We start from the raw sequence: 15,115 nt of genomic DNA, 5'->3' as shown, positions 1-15,115 counted from the left end.
GTATATTTAAATTGTAGGGACTTATAGGTCATGGTAAGGACTCTGGCTTTTGCTCTGAGATGAGAAGCCAACAGAGATTGTTCAAAGACTGAAGTGGGACACTAGTTAAAAGGATATTGTAATAAACCATCATGACTTGGATTGTTTGGATCATGGAGGCATTTGTGATGGTAAAGAATTATTTTTTTAAAAATTGAATTATTAATATATTTTGAAGCTAGGGATGCCTGGGTGGCTCTGCAGTTGAGCGTCTGCCTTTGCCTCAGGTCATGATCCTGGGTCTTGGATTGAGTCCCATATTGGGCTCCCTGTAGAGAGCCTGCTTCTCTCTCTGCCTGTGTCTCTACCTCTCTCTCTGTGTCTCTCATGAATAAATAAATAAAATCTTTAAAAAAAATAAACTAAATTTAAAATATGTGTGTATATATATATATATATATATATATATATATATATATATATATATAGATGCTAGAGCTGACCAGATTGCTGATGTGCTGGATATTAAAGACCTAGTGAAATCACCTAAGGAGTGAGGCACTGCAGAGGTACGGAGGACGCCCAACAACTAAAGGTCTTACACAGTAATTGTAACCATGAAATCACAGGCTTGATGTGCTAGTTATAATTTTATAATACATTTTAGAATATATAACTATTAATGAAACATGCTCATTACCTCATATACTACAAATAATGTCTGCACCAAACTTGGGGAAATTCTATTTAAATCAAGTTGATACATTCTGTGCACACGCACGTGCACACACACACACATTGAAAATGTATATACCAAAATGGCAACAGTACTAATCTCTTGGTGGTAGAATAATAGATTGTTTTCTTCTTTGTGCTTTTCAGGTTGTCTTCAATGAATACATTATACTTTACTTTTTGAAATTATCTTCAACAGATATATACTTACTTTCCTTTTTAGAATTAGATTCCTTTTAAAGTGGTTGGGTTTTTAATATACATGCAAGTCTTGTTCAATTTAAGTTCTTTGACTTATCAAACTCAACACCCAAAAAACAAAAAACCCAGTCAAGAAATGGGCAGAAGATATGAATAGACATTTCTCCAAAGAAGACAAACAAGTGACCAATGGACACATGAGAAAATACTCAACATTACCGAACACCAGGGAAATACAAATCAAAACCACAATGAGATACCAGCTCACACCAGTGAGAATGGCTAAAATGAACAAGGCAGGAAACAAGGCAGATGTTGTCAAGGATGTGGAGAAGGGGGAATCCTCTTATACTGTTGATGGGAATGCAAACTGGTGCAGCTACTCTGGAAAATAGTATGGAGGTCCCTCAAAAAGTTAAGAATAGAGCTACCCTATGACCCAGAAATTGTACTACTAGGTATTTATCCAAAGGATACAAACATAGTGATGTTAAGGGGCACCTGCACCCCAATGTTTATAGCAGCAATGGCCAAACTATGGAAAGAGCCCAGATGTCCACCAACAGATGAACAGATAAAGAAGAGGTGGTATGTGTATACACACACACACACACACACACACACACACACACACACACAATGGAATATTACCCAGCCACCAAAAAAAAGAAATCTTGCCATTTGCAACAACATGGATGGAACCAGAGGGTATTATTATACTGACGAGGTAAGTCAGTCAAAGGAAGACAAATACCATATGATTTTACTTATATGTGGAATTTAAGAAACAAAAGAGATGAACAAAGGGGAAGGGAAGGAAAAATAAAATAAGATGAAAACAGGGAGGCAAATCAGCACCGGGTGTTGTATGCAACTGATGAATCACTAAATTCTAACTCAGAAACTAATACAAAAAAAAAAAAAAATAAACTTCGTTTCTGGTTTGATCCAATGGGTAAGGCTTTTAGTTACATATCCAGGACAGAAAGGAACTAAAGAGACTTCAAGGTGGCGGATTATGCTCAGAAACAAAAACCAGAAGCCCAGATAGCAGTATACATAATATTACTAGTCACAGATACAAATAGTATACACAATCTTAAAACTCCAGTAGATGGCATTCCACATGCAAAAATCAAGGTTCAGAAAGTAGAAGATAGCAAATGTGAGATGCTCTTGAATCAGTCATGAGTAAGCTCTTGGGCACTCTGACCAGGGGCAGCTCTCTACCAAGAGCCTCTTCACTGCTTTGTGGTAAACAAGTCTTCTCAACACATGCCAATACCAAAATACCATATTGTAATAAACTGCTCAAATATTTCCACATTAATGTCATCTAAAACATTACCTAGTAAAATGAACATAGGTTCACCTACACAGAGCTCAAGAGGAGTAAGAGCAAGTTCAATCAAAGTCAGGGTAGGTTCAGAAGAAACTGACTATGCTTTCCATCTCCTTCCTAATGGCCTAATTTTCATACCACTTAAATTATCAAGATATCACTGTTCTGAACACTTTATTACGAACTGGCAAGAGACCATAAAATGTACACACTAAATGAAATGAGAGAAGAAACTCTAAAACATTCTAGTCAGCTCTAAGGTTTTCAAGTACTCCATCCTGGGTGAGAACTAGGATGACTCTCTTCTAACTTCAATCAGATCAACAACTCGTTTTATCTTCAAAATGTCACGCTGGCTGTTGTACATCAGATAGCCAGTCACTGGGTAAGGGAGGGTTAGTCTGAGAATGAAATAATAGAGGACTCTTCTAGATGCCTGCCCTGTGTAGACACAGCTCTCCAATTCTCTAATAAAGCATAATTATGAATGGTTTTAAGTTGTCTCATTTATTGAATGAATCACATGGCTTAACCAGTTATCACACAATGTTATCTGACAAAGCTCACACCTGTATTCACCTGGCAGCGCTGAGCAGGGTTTTTAGTTTCTAAACAATCTTCTGCCATTAATACTAGAGTTTAAGTTTTGATTACATGTAGAGCTATGGCTTCATGATGTGATCAAGAAACATTAAGTTTAAAATACTATCCAAAGGACTGCATTCATGGTCTTACCACTCTTGACAAGTGTTAGAATATGGTTTCCTTGAAAGGAAATACTCCACATCTGCTCTCCAAAGTACTTCTGTGATTAATAAAGTATCACTATTCACTAAATATGTCCTGTCCTGTTTAAAAAAACAAACAACAACAAAGCTACATAGAGTTAGGGAAACTTTTTATTTATTTATTTTTAAAGATTTTATTTATTTTTTCATGAGAGACAAGAGAGACAGAGACACAGGCAGAGAGAGAAGCAGGTTCCATGCAGGGAGCCCGATGTGGGTGGGACTTGATCCTGGGATTCCAGGATCACGCCCTAAGCCAAAGGCAGACGCTCAACCCTTGAGCCACCCAGGCGTCCCTACGGAAACTTTTTAAAGTACATGCAAACCAAAGTTCAATTTTTCAAAAAAAATTATGTTCAATAAAACAAATATTCTACAAATGACCCAGAGGAAATGGGCTTATCAAATGGAAATGGCAGATAACTCAAATCCAACTTTGAAACAAACAGAAAGAAGTCTTTGAATAGGAAACTAAATCTCAAAATACTACTTCTTGGGATGCCTGGGTGGCTCAGTGGTTGAGCATCTGCCTTTGGCTCAGGGTGTGATCCTGGGGTCCTGGGATCTAGTCTCACAGCAGGCTCCCCACAGAGAGTCTGCTTCTCCCTCTGCCTGTTTCTCTGCCACCCCCCCCCCCGTGTTGTTCATGAATAAATAAATAAAATCTTTAAAAAAAAAACAACAACAACACTTCTTGCACTAAGCTCTAAGCCCTCTCAAAAGCAGCCAAGGTATTGCTCCTCATTTTAACCAGAAGAGCAGCCATGGAAGTGTGCCAGCATCCTAACTTGAGAGTACACCATTTACAAGTGTTCTGAATTGGTGAATTCATCAGTTTCTTGCATTATTATCTCATCAGAGCACAGACAGAAAAGGCATCCCTAGTACAAACACATTTTCTCTATTGAACTTTTAAACACAAATCTAACTTACTTTTTAAAAATATTTTATTTATTTATTCATGAAAGACACAGAGGGAGACAGAGAGGCAGAGACACAGGCAGAGGGAGAAGCAGGCCCCATGCAGGGAGCCCAAGGTGGGACCTCTATCCAGGGTCTCCAGGATCACGCCCCGGGCTGAAGGTGGTGCTAAACCGCTGAGCCACCCAGGCTGCCCTAATCTAACTTATTTTTAAAGGAAAATTGTTTCTTAAGCCTAAAAGAGGAAAATGGCCAAAAAACAATACAGCAAAGCTTTTCCTTTAAAAGATCCTTTATCAAAAGGCAAATTTCCCTGGTTTCTCTAGGAACACCTTCCTCACAGAATTCTCTCTCCACCAAAGCACCTTGAATTTGCTTTTCCTCATACAACTCATGGCCCTTAAAGGCAGAGCATGTTTACTACAGCAAAGCAAAGGGAGTGACAGCCTATGGCCAGTCACAGAGGGGCGACTGAAGAGAAATGCTTCTGCAGATGTAAGCTGGAAGCAAGATTACTCCTCCAGAGAAAAGCAAGTTTCCTAAGAAGGTTTCAGAACTCTAGTAGTTATAGAACACACCACTCACCACAGGTATCACCCGCTCAAAGTACCAATGGGGTTATCCTCCAAGTATTTTAGTACACAAAGCAAGACTTGGGCTTGGCTGTAGCTCTCCCATGACACAGTGATGACACAATTAGCTTCACACAATATCTCCCTGCCTCCCCTGCAGCCTGTGGCAGTGGACTGACAGATGTGGTAGTTACTTAGCATACTTTGTGGTTATTTCACCCACATCATTCACATAGACAGACAATGCAGTGCCATGGCTCCATAAAAACCTTTCTCTCTCCTCCCACATACTGTTCCACATAATAATTTACATCTTTACATGAACAAACAAAATAATGGCTCATGCTTAGAAAAAAGTAACTATCCATGATCCTACTTCTGATCCCTTTGTCCTCCAGGTCTCTGAATTATTTCAAAGCAATGTGATTACCAAGTGAACAAGCCTAAAGAGCTTACAGCGAGAACTACCTGCCGCCTGAAAACATCCCACCATATCATGCTAAGCAGCTAAGCCTCATGCCCCTAATCACTCCTGTGTTATAGGCTGGGATGAGGAGGTGTGTACTGGAGGGCAGGCTAAGCCAAAATGTCTCATACTTGTGACAAACACATCAGCCTTCTGGAGATGACCTGGATGGTTCGTATATATTTTGCTAATGCTACATGAACTAAATGAACCCTAGTTGGTCTGCCCAGGTGGAGGTAAACATTTCAGTGTAATCTATAATGGACCACACTCAATTTCTCTGCACTGCCATTCAGTGCCTATCTGCATTCAGATAAAGATGACAGTTATGGGATCCCTGGGTGGCTCAGTGGTTTAGCACCTACCTTTAGCCCAGGGCATGATCCTGGAGTCCCGGGATCGAGTCCCACATCGGGTTCCCTGCATGGAGCCTGCTTCTCCCTCTGCCTGTGTCTCTGCCTCTCCCTCTCTCTGTGTCTCTCAGGAATAAATAAATAAAATCTTTAAAAAAAATGACAGTTAATGTGTATTAAGTACTTTCGATGTTCCAGGCACTGCTCTGAGACTTTTACAGGCATTTGCATACTTAATTTTCATATCAACCCTATGAAGTAGGTATTATTAGGATGTCCACTTGACAGATGTGAAAACTGAGGCACAAATAAGCAGTATGTCAGAGCCATGATGTGTATCCAGACAGTCTGACTTAAGACATCACATTGCTTATCCTGCCTCCCCAGCACAGGCCTACGATGCCAGTGTGGTAAGGCAGACTTACAAATAGTGGTCAGATGGGGAAGCACATGTCAAGGACATTCTGGAACAGCAGGATATATATTGGAGTCAAGGAAGTTGAATTCTTGTTTCCATTTCATCATTAGTTGTGAGATTTGAGGCAAGCTGCCTCACTTCCTTAACTTTTAGTATATTCATTCATCTGCACAACTCTGGAGAAGGGTAGGTGGGTGTTTAGGAGAGGGCTGGATTATGAATGTGCCTTCTCCTCTAAAATTCTACAACAGTCTACTATACCTGGTCAGGTTATTAAAATACTTATGTGCTACTAAAAAAAAGCACTAAAAACAACCTAAGTAGGGGATGGAAAGTAAAAGAAGTCTCATAATTTCTGTTGAATAAAAATCAAGTTTATAACCTCAACTGCCTGGTGAAGTCCTGGCTGCAGTGACAATTCATACGTAAGGCATTTAGGTAGTACCTAACTTTATGATGACTTAGTAAACTGTCCTACTTGTTATGGCTTGCTGACGTATATACCCGTGCATATGCATGTTCATGTATAGCACGGAAAGCATATGTTATGCATTCTTAGCAAGGACAACTCATGAAAGCAGCCCCTGGGCAATGCTGGGAATGCCTGGAGTAGAATTCAGTATCACCCTATTAAGCTTCTGACAAAGCAAGTTCCATTGTCAACCATTTGATAAAACTGGGAGTTCTCTATACTTTCTTATTTTTAAAAATGTCTGTTTAAACACACATACAAGCGAGCAAACCCACTAGCATGGAGGAATCAATCACTCTTACTTGCCATGAGGAGAAAGAGCTCCCTGGATCCCATGTGGAAATGAATGGAAGTGCAGGTGTTGTTTGAACTGGGTAAAAAGAAGGACGCTGGTGAGTGGGTGGGCTTCTCTGGGTTGCACCCAGCCAGCTGGTATCACCCAGGCATGCCTGGGTGACTCAACTTTGATGATGACGGACAAAATTCTCTTTAGTATTTTAAGAGACAGTTGCGTGCTGCTAACAGGAATGAACCATTCTCAGGAAGCCTTAGAAGGATCAGGAAAAGAAAAGTCTTGTACACTGAACCATACTACCTATAGAAAAATCCTGCATGGCTCAATATATGAGGGCTAACAATGAACTTTATTTTTTTTTATTTTTTATTTTTTTATGATAGTCACACAGAGAAAGAGAGAGAGAGAGAGAGGCAGAAACATAGGCAGAGGGAGAAGCAGGCTCCATGCACCGAGAGCCTGACGTGGTATTCGATCCCGGGTCTCCAGGATCGTGCCCTGGGCCAAAGGCAGGCGCCAAACCACTGCGCCACCCAGGGATCCCAACAATGAACTTTAAAAGCTTGACCTTACAAAGGGTCCCTGGCCCCTTCCAGAACCTACTGTATGTGTAAGCAGAATACTCAAGGCCAACAGAGGTGTATAGCTGATGAGGAAACCCTAGCTACTTGTTGTCATAGGAGCAGAAAAAGAGTCCCTCCTCTGCTGTTCCCAAGGCCAACAATCAAATGGACTTCACCATCTTCCCATTTTAGTCAGTATTTCAAATGTCTTAGAATCCCAGGAAGGAAGGAGTACCTGGAGCCTACCACTGGATACACAATGGGACTTGAGTCAGCTGACTGAAGATCACACCAACTAGCATTTAGCCCACAACCAGAGCTCCATGGACAAAAAAACCACAACTACTCTGTATGGTATCACTGTGTACATTCCCATTATCCCAAAGCAGCTCAAGACTGCGCAGTTTCAAAGTTTACATGCCTTTATATACCTTCTGTGTTGCAGAGCCTGCTTAGAGGTAGTCTATTAGATGTAGTTCATTTTTGACACAAAAATGCTCCTACCATGCGCTTAAAGGGAAAAATCTTTTCTGGATCTCTTCGTAGCAATCTAAATGTTTTCTTTATGGGTGTCTGTCTAGTTCAGTTGGTAGAGTATATGACTCTTGATCTTAGGGTTGTAAATTCAAGCCCCACGTTAGGTATAGAGATTACTTAAAAATAAAGAAGTTTTTCTTTAGTTTTAAGATGAGTTCAATCTCAAAAAAATTTATAGTTTTACTAATATATAGACTTTGTTAATATTCAGTCAATGAGAGCTCTTCAGCAAAGGTTTTAGACGTAAATATATATCAAAGAATAAGTGTAGTGACTAAAGAAAGCCTGGTAAAATGTTAAGGTACAGAGGTTTTTCTCTTATGTTCCCTTTTGTCATTATGGAATCAGGCATGGGATTTTTCTTGGGCAGAGACCCATAAATTTTCATATTATTCTAACTTTTAAAAAGAGATACTCAGTTTCCATGTTGTTTTTACCTGATGTCAATGCACCACTCTAGAAAGCTATGTTTCTGCTGTGGATGTTAATAAAAAAGAAAATCTTTGGAAGAATTTTAAGGAACCGGTCACTGAAAGTTATTATTCCAGATAGACAAACAGCAGCATGAGGAATTAAAATCACCATACTTAAAAATCAAAGCATAGGAATCAGACGTTATCTAAATTTTTCTACTTTTTTTTTTCTCTTTATGCAATAAAGTACCACCAGAGACATTAGGAAATTCCCTCTCCCTGGAAAGATGACTGCAAAGAACTCTGTATTCTGGATTTTCTCCTCCTCTAATAATAGCTGTGAGATACAGCTTTAATCCTCATCTAGCGACCCCTGACCAAAGGGCACCGAGGTACAAAGTAGAGTGGAGAAGTAGCAAGGAAATGAGTATGCAATAATGTCCCCTGTTGCTAATTTAAGCTTTTATGCTTGATGGAAATAATATAAAAAGCAGAATGAAAACACCGACATTTTCAAGTATATGGAATAAGTTGATAATGATGACAACTGACATCTTTCTTTATGTTAAGTGCTTCATGAGCATTACCTTAACTGAAACACCTCTAGGAAGTACGTATATTACTGTCCTTTAAAAAGGGACAAAAGGCCCATTTTTTTTTTTTGCCCAAGGTAATACTGTCAGGAAATGGCCAGCTTGGGCTGTGAAGATAAATCTCCTGATAAAGAAAGTTTCTTAGCCCTACACGTGATTCTAAGCCATTGCATACTTAGAATTCTAGCCCTAAAAGAGGTCCAGCAGTTAGCCTGATGGGATTACGTAAAATAGTTACAGCAAGACATGCATTAATACCCTTTAAATCATATAAATTACCCATAATGATCTAAGGGCTGTGGCTTCCCAAGGATAAACCATGAGTTCAGGTAATTATTCATCAAATATGAAGATATCATAGAAAGTAAAGATCATCCCTGCCCTTCGTTCCCTGAGAGTTCTAAAGACGGTGGAATTTTCTATAAGGTGACCCCTCGGGCAGCCCAGGTGGCTCAGTGGTTTAGCACTGCCTTCTGCCCAGGGTGTGATTCTGGAGACCCAGAATCCAGTCCCACGTGGGACTCGGGCTCCCTGCATGGAACCTGCTTCTCCCTCTGCCTGTGTCTCTGCCTCTGTGTGTGTGTGTCTCTCTCATGAATAAATAAATAAAATCTTAAAAAAACAAAAGGTGACCTCTCCCCTATTGTTTTTCATATAAATAATTTGAAGTAAACAAGCATACCTTCCATCAGAAACTTGAAAACTCTATTACTAATTACTAATTCCTCTACTTCAAGGCCTTATGTATAAACAATTTAGAGTACACTTTATTTTGGCTAAATAGAATAATGATTCTCCTTTTATTCACCATATTTATTGCTCTTACTGTTCTATACCCTTGAACCCAAACCGCACTGATATTAAACCATTTCCGCTGAATACTCTGAAGCTAGAAAATCAAAATAGAACACACTGGATGTGCTCGCAATTTCAACCACAACTCCCACTCCATCTTAAATAGAATGGACTGCTTTCTCATGGAAAAATAAGATTTATTACTAGCAAAATGAGAAGCACAAAAACAATAACTTATAAGGGAAACTGTTCACTAGCAGGGTTCCTTTGCAACAGATTTTAATTGGGAGAAAAATAGAGCAGTCAAATTCCAGAATAATCTAGTCTGCACAGCATTTATTTTGAGTATAAAGAAAATGATGTCATTATAGGGCTAGGATCTGAAACAACTGTCCCATACAAAACTGGTTACAATGACCAGTTCATTCCAAATTGGTGAGAAAAGCCTTGTACTCAAATCTAGAAATGTACAACCATGGATGGATCAAAGCACATCATATGAGTTCACAAACTAGCCTAGATTGTCTAAAATATTGTTATTTAAGTAGAACAAAGTTTTAACTTGAGGCTAAGTTTGTTCTAAATGGGAAAAAATCAGGAGGTAGAAATATATCTAGTAAATTAATATTTTTCTTCAAAAGTAAATAGCATCTTTCACTATTACTATATTACTATTCTTTTTTTTGGGGGGGGGAACTCACTATTACTATTCTGATTTGAGATTACTCATAGAAGCTTGGCACATCAATACAGATATTATCTTGAAGAAGATGGGGAGAGAAAAGGGTATCGCATCAGCAGTCAGCTGGAGAAATCTTGCAATCAGCTGGAGTAGTGGCCCCTGGGCAGTCAGCACCTGCTCCATCCGACTGGCATGGCTCTGTTTGTGGTCCCAGAGCTAGTGACAGAGGCAGGGTAGCAGCTCCATCCTCAGTCATCACCTCCAGGGTAGAGGACAGGGCTTTGGGAGGGCAGGTACTTCCAAACTCAGAGAGCTCTGTGACTACCACATCCATGCCTTCTTAGTTGTGTCATCACACGGGTGGGGGCTACTTGACCCCTCTAACCCCCTTTTCTCCCTCAGGCAAAGCTTTGCATATCTCATCAGTATATCAATTAGGACACAGCAGAAGAGAGAAACAAAAATAAATCAAACTGTAACCCAGTCTAAAAGTATGACAGGAGAGAATACTGAAACTATGATTTTGGGGTTTTTTTGTTTATTTTTTATTGGAGTTCGATTTGCCAACATATAGCATATCATGCAGGGCTCATCCCATCAAGTGCCCCCCTTCAGTGCCTGTCACCCAGTCACCCCATCCCCCTGCCCACCTCCTTTTCCACTACCCCTTGTTTGTTTCCCAGAGTTAAGAGTTGCTCATGTTCATCACCCTCATTGATACTTTCACTCATTTTCTCTCCTTTCCCCTTTATTCCCTTTCACTATTTTTTATATTCCCCAAATGAATGAGACCATATAATGTTTGTCCTTCTCCGATTGACTTATTTCACTCAGCATTATACCCTCCTGTTGAAACTATGATTTTGAATAAAATAGGCATATATAAGTAAATGAAATCCTTCCTATTTCTGCCAACAGCACAGATAACTAAATACAATTGTAATAATCTCCCACTCACAGGGATACCCTTCCCTTAAGTCAGTGGTACAAGCCTAAACAAAAGCATTCTCCAGGACTGGATATAGTGGCATCCCTCACTGAGACAGGATGTATTTTAAACTCAGGGCAATGTGCCAACTCTGAAGTTGCCCTGTGCTACCATAAAGAAGTAAAAATAGGAGAAGGATTCTTTCAGATCTCCTCAGGAGCAGAAAACAATTCCTAACAATCTATTCAATGCACATACTCAACTTTATCAATCAGAATACACATTTTTAAAATTTTTTATTTAAATTCAATTTGCCAACATATAGTATAACACTCAGTGCTCATCCCATCAAGTGCCCTCCTCAGTGCCTGTCACAAATGTTTTAAATGGCACTATTGTTATCAAGAAGGCAAAGGCAAAGAATTCCCTGAAGAAATACTGATGGTCCCTTGCTAAGCTTAAGGAAGGGCTGAAATCCACAAGCAGGTCCTTCAACCAGGATGCCAACAGACATTTATGACAAGCTTGGGAACAACGAATGTCCTTGAGGCTTTTGTTGAAGAAAAAACAGAGAGATCAACAGAAGTTTCTACCATTCCACGGAGGGAGACATTTTCCTCTTGAAGGTACAGATAGTTCAAAACTTCACCACCATGACAAGGAAAATTCAGGGTGAAATCCGCTCATGTTTCTGGGAGGTTGTCTCCTCACAGGGAGAGCCTCAGACTGCTGATGCCTTCATAAATGCTAAAATCAATACACCAACCCAAAAGAAGACTCAATTTTAAAACACTGTGGTAACCCAAACGTAGTGCTGTACAAAAATTAAAAGAAAGCCTATGCCCTCAAGGAGGCTGTAATTGCCACACAAGGCATAAGAAGAATCTGAGTGCTGTCACTGTTGTCTCCCTCACTGCCACCTCTTTCTCATGGTCTCGCAGATGAAGAGCAAAATTACAGGGCTCGTGGCATGCTGGCTCTGGAAATAAATCTAAATACTGCCTAGCCCAACTCCCTCATTTTAAAGACAAGATCAGCTCAGAAATGGGTAAGTGACATGCCCAGAGCCACAGAGCTAATGTAAAGTACTAGAAAAACCCCAGGCTCCTGACTGCCAAGTCCATACTTCAGTTCAAAGAGCAGAGAATATTTCTCCTAAATGCAGGGGATACAATATCCAGACATTGGATAACTTAGAATCCAGAGAGAATTACATGGACTTTAACCTCCTACACTCTGGTTTCATTTCAGCTGCTGTGGGTCACACTTCTGCTTTCATGTGAGAAACAAGGACTCTAAGAAGGGATAAAGAAGATGCAACATTCAGTCACTTCGGCCAAGAGAAGGAAAACCCTAACGCCTTCCTATCTCTGCGCTCATCTTCCTAGCAGAGTACATTTGGATTTCAAAATAAGTATTTCTTTTCAGCCAACTCAGACTGAAAAAGGGTAATTGGTAGATGTTGCTTCCATGGAAGAACAATGCAAAAGTCAAGCTGTGTACACAGCCCAAAAAAGATCACAAAAGGGGATCCCTGGGTGGCGCAGCAGTTTGGCGCCTGCCTTTGGCCCTGGGCGTGATCCTGGAGACCCGGGATCGAATCCCACATCGGGCTCCCGGTGCATGGAGCCTGCTGCTCCCTCTGCCTGTGTCTCTGCCTCTCTCTCTCTCTCTCTGTGACTATCATAAATAAAAAATAAAATAAAATAATAATAATAATAATAATAATAATAAAAGATCACAAAAGGATGGGAAAACGGCCTCTCCCGCGAGTTGCTCTCCATCCTATCAACTCTATGAGCATTGTTGGTAAATATTGGTGTTATCCTACCTGCTCCAATTCCACAGTCTCCTCATGATTTTTCAATTTGTTATTGTAAAGAAGATTCTAATTGGTTACAGAGAGCTAATCTAAGGAGCCAGAATTTGTGTAATTTCAGAGTCAAGTATGGATTTTTGGAGTTGAAAACACACTTTGTGAATTATTTAATATACTCTCATTTTCCATATGAATGCAATGAATGAAAATGGAGTGAATGAAGAGACAGGTTAAGAATTTAGAAGAAATAGGGATCCCTGGGTGGTGCAGCGGTTTGGCGCCTGCCTTTGGCCCAGGGCGCGATCCTGGAGACCCGGGATCGAATCCCACGTCAGGCTCCCGGTGCATGGAGCCTGCTTCTCCCTCTGCCTGTGTCTCTGCCTCTCTCTCTCTCTTTCTCTGTATGACTATCGTAAAAAAAAAAAAAAAAAAAAAAAAAAAAAAAAAAAAATTTAAAAAATTAAAAAAAAAAATTTTAGAAGAAATAGAACAAGGGCTAGAGCCCAAGTCTTCCGACTCCCAGCGCAGCACTCTTCCTACTACCACTTGCATCACCAGAGGACACGGGGCTCCTGTACATGTCTACCTTTCATAGACAGGCCTGGAGTCAACCTGGGCTTATCAGAGACTCACGGGTCTTAGATGTGCAATGGCCATACCAACAACATAGCAACCTAAAGGCCCTGCTCATCGGTGGCTACTGAGGCTCCGCAAGATAAGAATGTGGACTAGAGAAACAATAGGGGAGACATGAACATGGTTAAATATTCAAAGAAAGGAAAAGACCCTGTGGCAATGTGAATTCTGAGGAGGAGACAGGAAAGACAGAGGACGGAAAGCAGGAAGGAGAAAAACACGCTATCAAAAAAGCAAGTTAGAGAATGGCATCAAAGCACAGAAAGGATAGCCGGTGGCCGTATTCCCTTCAAAATATATAATATTTTATTATATATATAATATTCTTATATACTATTATATATAATAAATATTATTATTTAATATTAATATTTTATTATATATTATATATTTTGAAGGGAAAGAAATACCTAAATCCTGTTATTTTTCACAATGAGACTTCCTCTATAAGTTCTTTAAGAAGATATATCTAATTCAACTTTTAATCAACTTGGTGTACAGATATAGCAGATTGCTGTCTTTAGGTATGGTTCAGAAAACAGAGTATAACACACAACAAATATTAATTCTACACTAGCCAATATGGGTGGATTTTAATACTTAACAAATACTGGGTAAGGCAACCCCACCCCTGGCAAACAGCCCAGCTTCTCCAGATGTATCTCTCAGCTCATTGCAAGAGCTGGCCCTATGGCTGTGTGGCCCTGAGACATCCCAAGAAGACCAGGAAGAGATATTGCTGAATCAGGAGATGGCCAGCTCTCACTTTGCAGCAACCAAATAAAGCCAGGCATGGAGCTAAGAATCAGTATGTAGCAGTGCTGACATTTCAAGAATCCAAGGACTGTGGCTCAAATGTAAATGCTGTATGTTCTCTCTCATGTTGGGATATTTCTGTGAATAGCCGTGTGTGTGTGTGTGTGTGTGTGTGTGTGTAATAGTGGTGCCTGTTTTGTTCAACCTAAATTTCCCAGTAAAATATTTTGCTAATAAAAATGTTTTTCTCCTTAAAAAGAGGTTATATTCTAAGGATTGAGATGTGAAATCCATATTGCCTACCAGTGAGGAGCTCCAGAATGATCAGCTCCAGAATGTACCAGGACCTACAGAGAAGGTAGGGCTCAGAGACTAGGCAGTTCCTTATTACATTAAAATATGCCAACATTTTTTGGCTGTGTTTCCAGTGGATACTTTGGTTCTCTCATTTTTAAGCTTAAGATAATGCCCAGCAATTATCACGGTGAATTCAAAGTCATAGTCAAGGATGGAATACACCAGCTCTCCCAAGGTCAAGATGCCAGAAAATGCAAGGCCAAACTCATCTTATATTGACTTAGTCCTTAGGTTTATTCTTCATTACCTTCTAAACCTGTTGGCCATATCCCCACCTCCAATCCTGAAGCAGCACTTATACGTTTGACATTTAAGTAGGTATTGATCTACTTGTCACAAAGTTTATGCAAGGTAAATGTTGAAGACCTCACCTTTAGGAATTGGAAAGAAGTATGAAATCTTGAGCAACAGAATCTCTACTTACACTGAGACAGAAGAGTCCACAACAGAGATAATCTCTTTAACATATGAACATTATTGGGCTACGCAGCCAA

At 39.9% G+C, this 15,115-nt stretch overlaps 1 protein-coding gene across 9 annotated transcripts in view; it reads right to left on the bottom strand.

The window, feature by feature from the left end:
* The window catches only part of PSD3 (pleckstrin and Sec7 domain containing 3), a 577,886-nt gene that overhangs the window by 362,189 nt on the left and 200,582 nt on the right, over positions 1-15,115 (bottom strand). The window contains exon 1 of one of the 9 annotated variants that reach the window (XM_055334851.1): positions 4,552-4,617. The exons of the other annotated variants lie outside the window; for them this stretch is intronic. The gene's annotated coding sequence lies outside the window, so the exon portion shown is untranslated. Of the gene's footprint in view, positions 1-4,551; positions 4,618-15,115 lie in introns of those variants that run through there. 9 annotated transcript variants of the gene reach the window in all.

The sequence above is a fragment of the Nyctereutes procyonoides genome, unplaced genomic scaffold (assembly GCF_905146905.1).
Source record: "Nyctereutes procyonoides isolate TBG_1078 unplaced genomic scaffold, NYPRO_anot_genome, whole genome shotgun sequence".
NCBI classification, from domain to species: Eukaryota; Metazoa; Chordata; class Mammalia; order Carnivora; family Canidae; genus Nyctereutes; species Nyctereutes procyonoides.
Note: the sequence above shows the minus strand (reverse complement) of the source record. Positions and strands in the feature narration are given on the sequence as shown.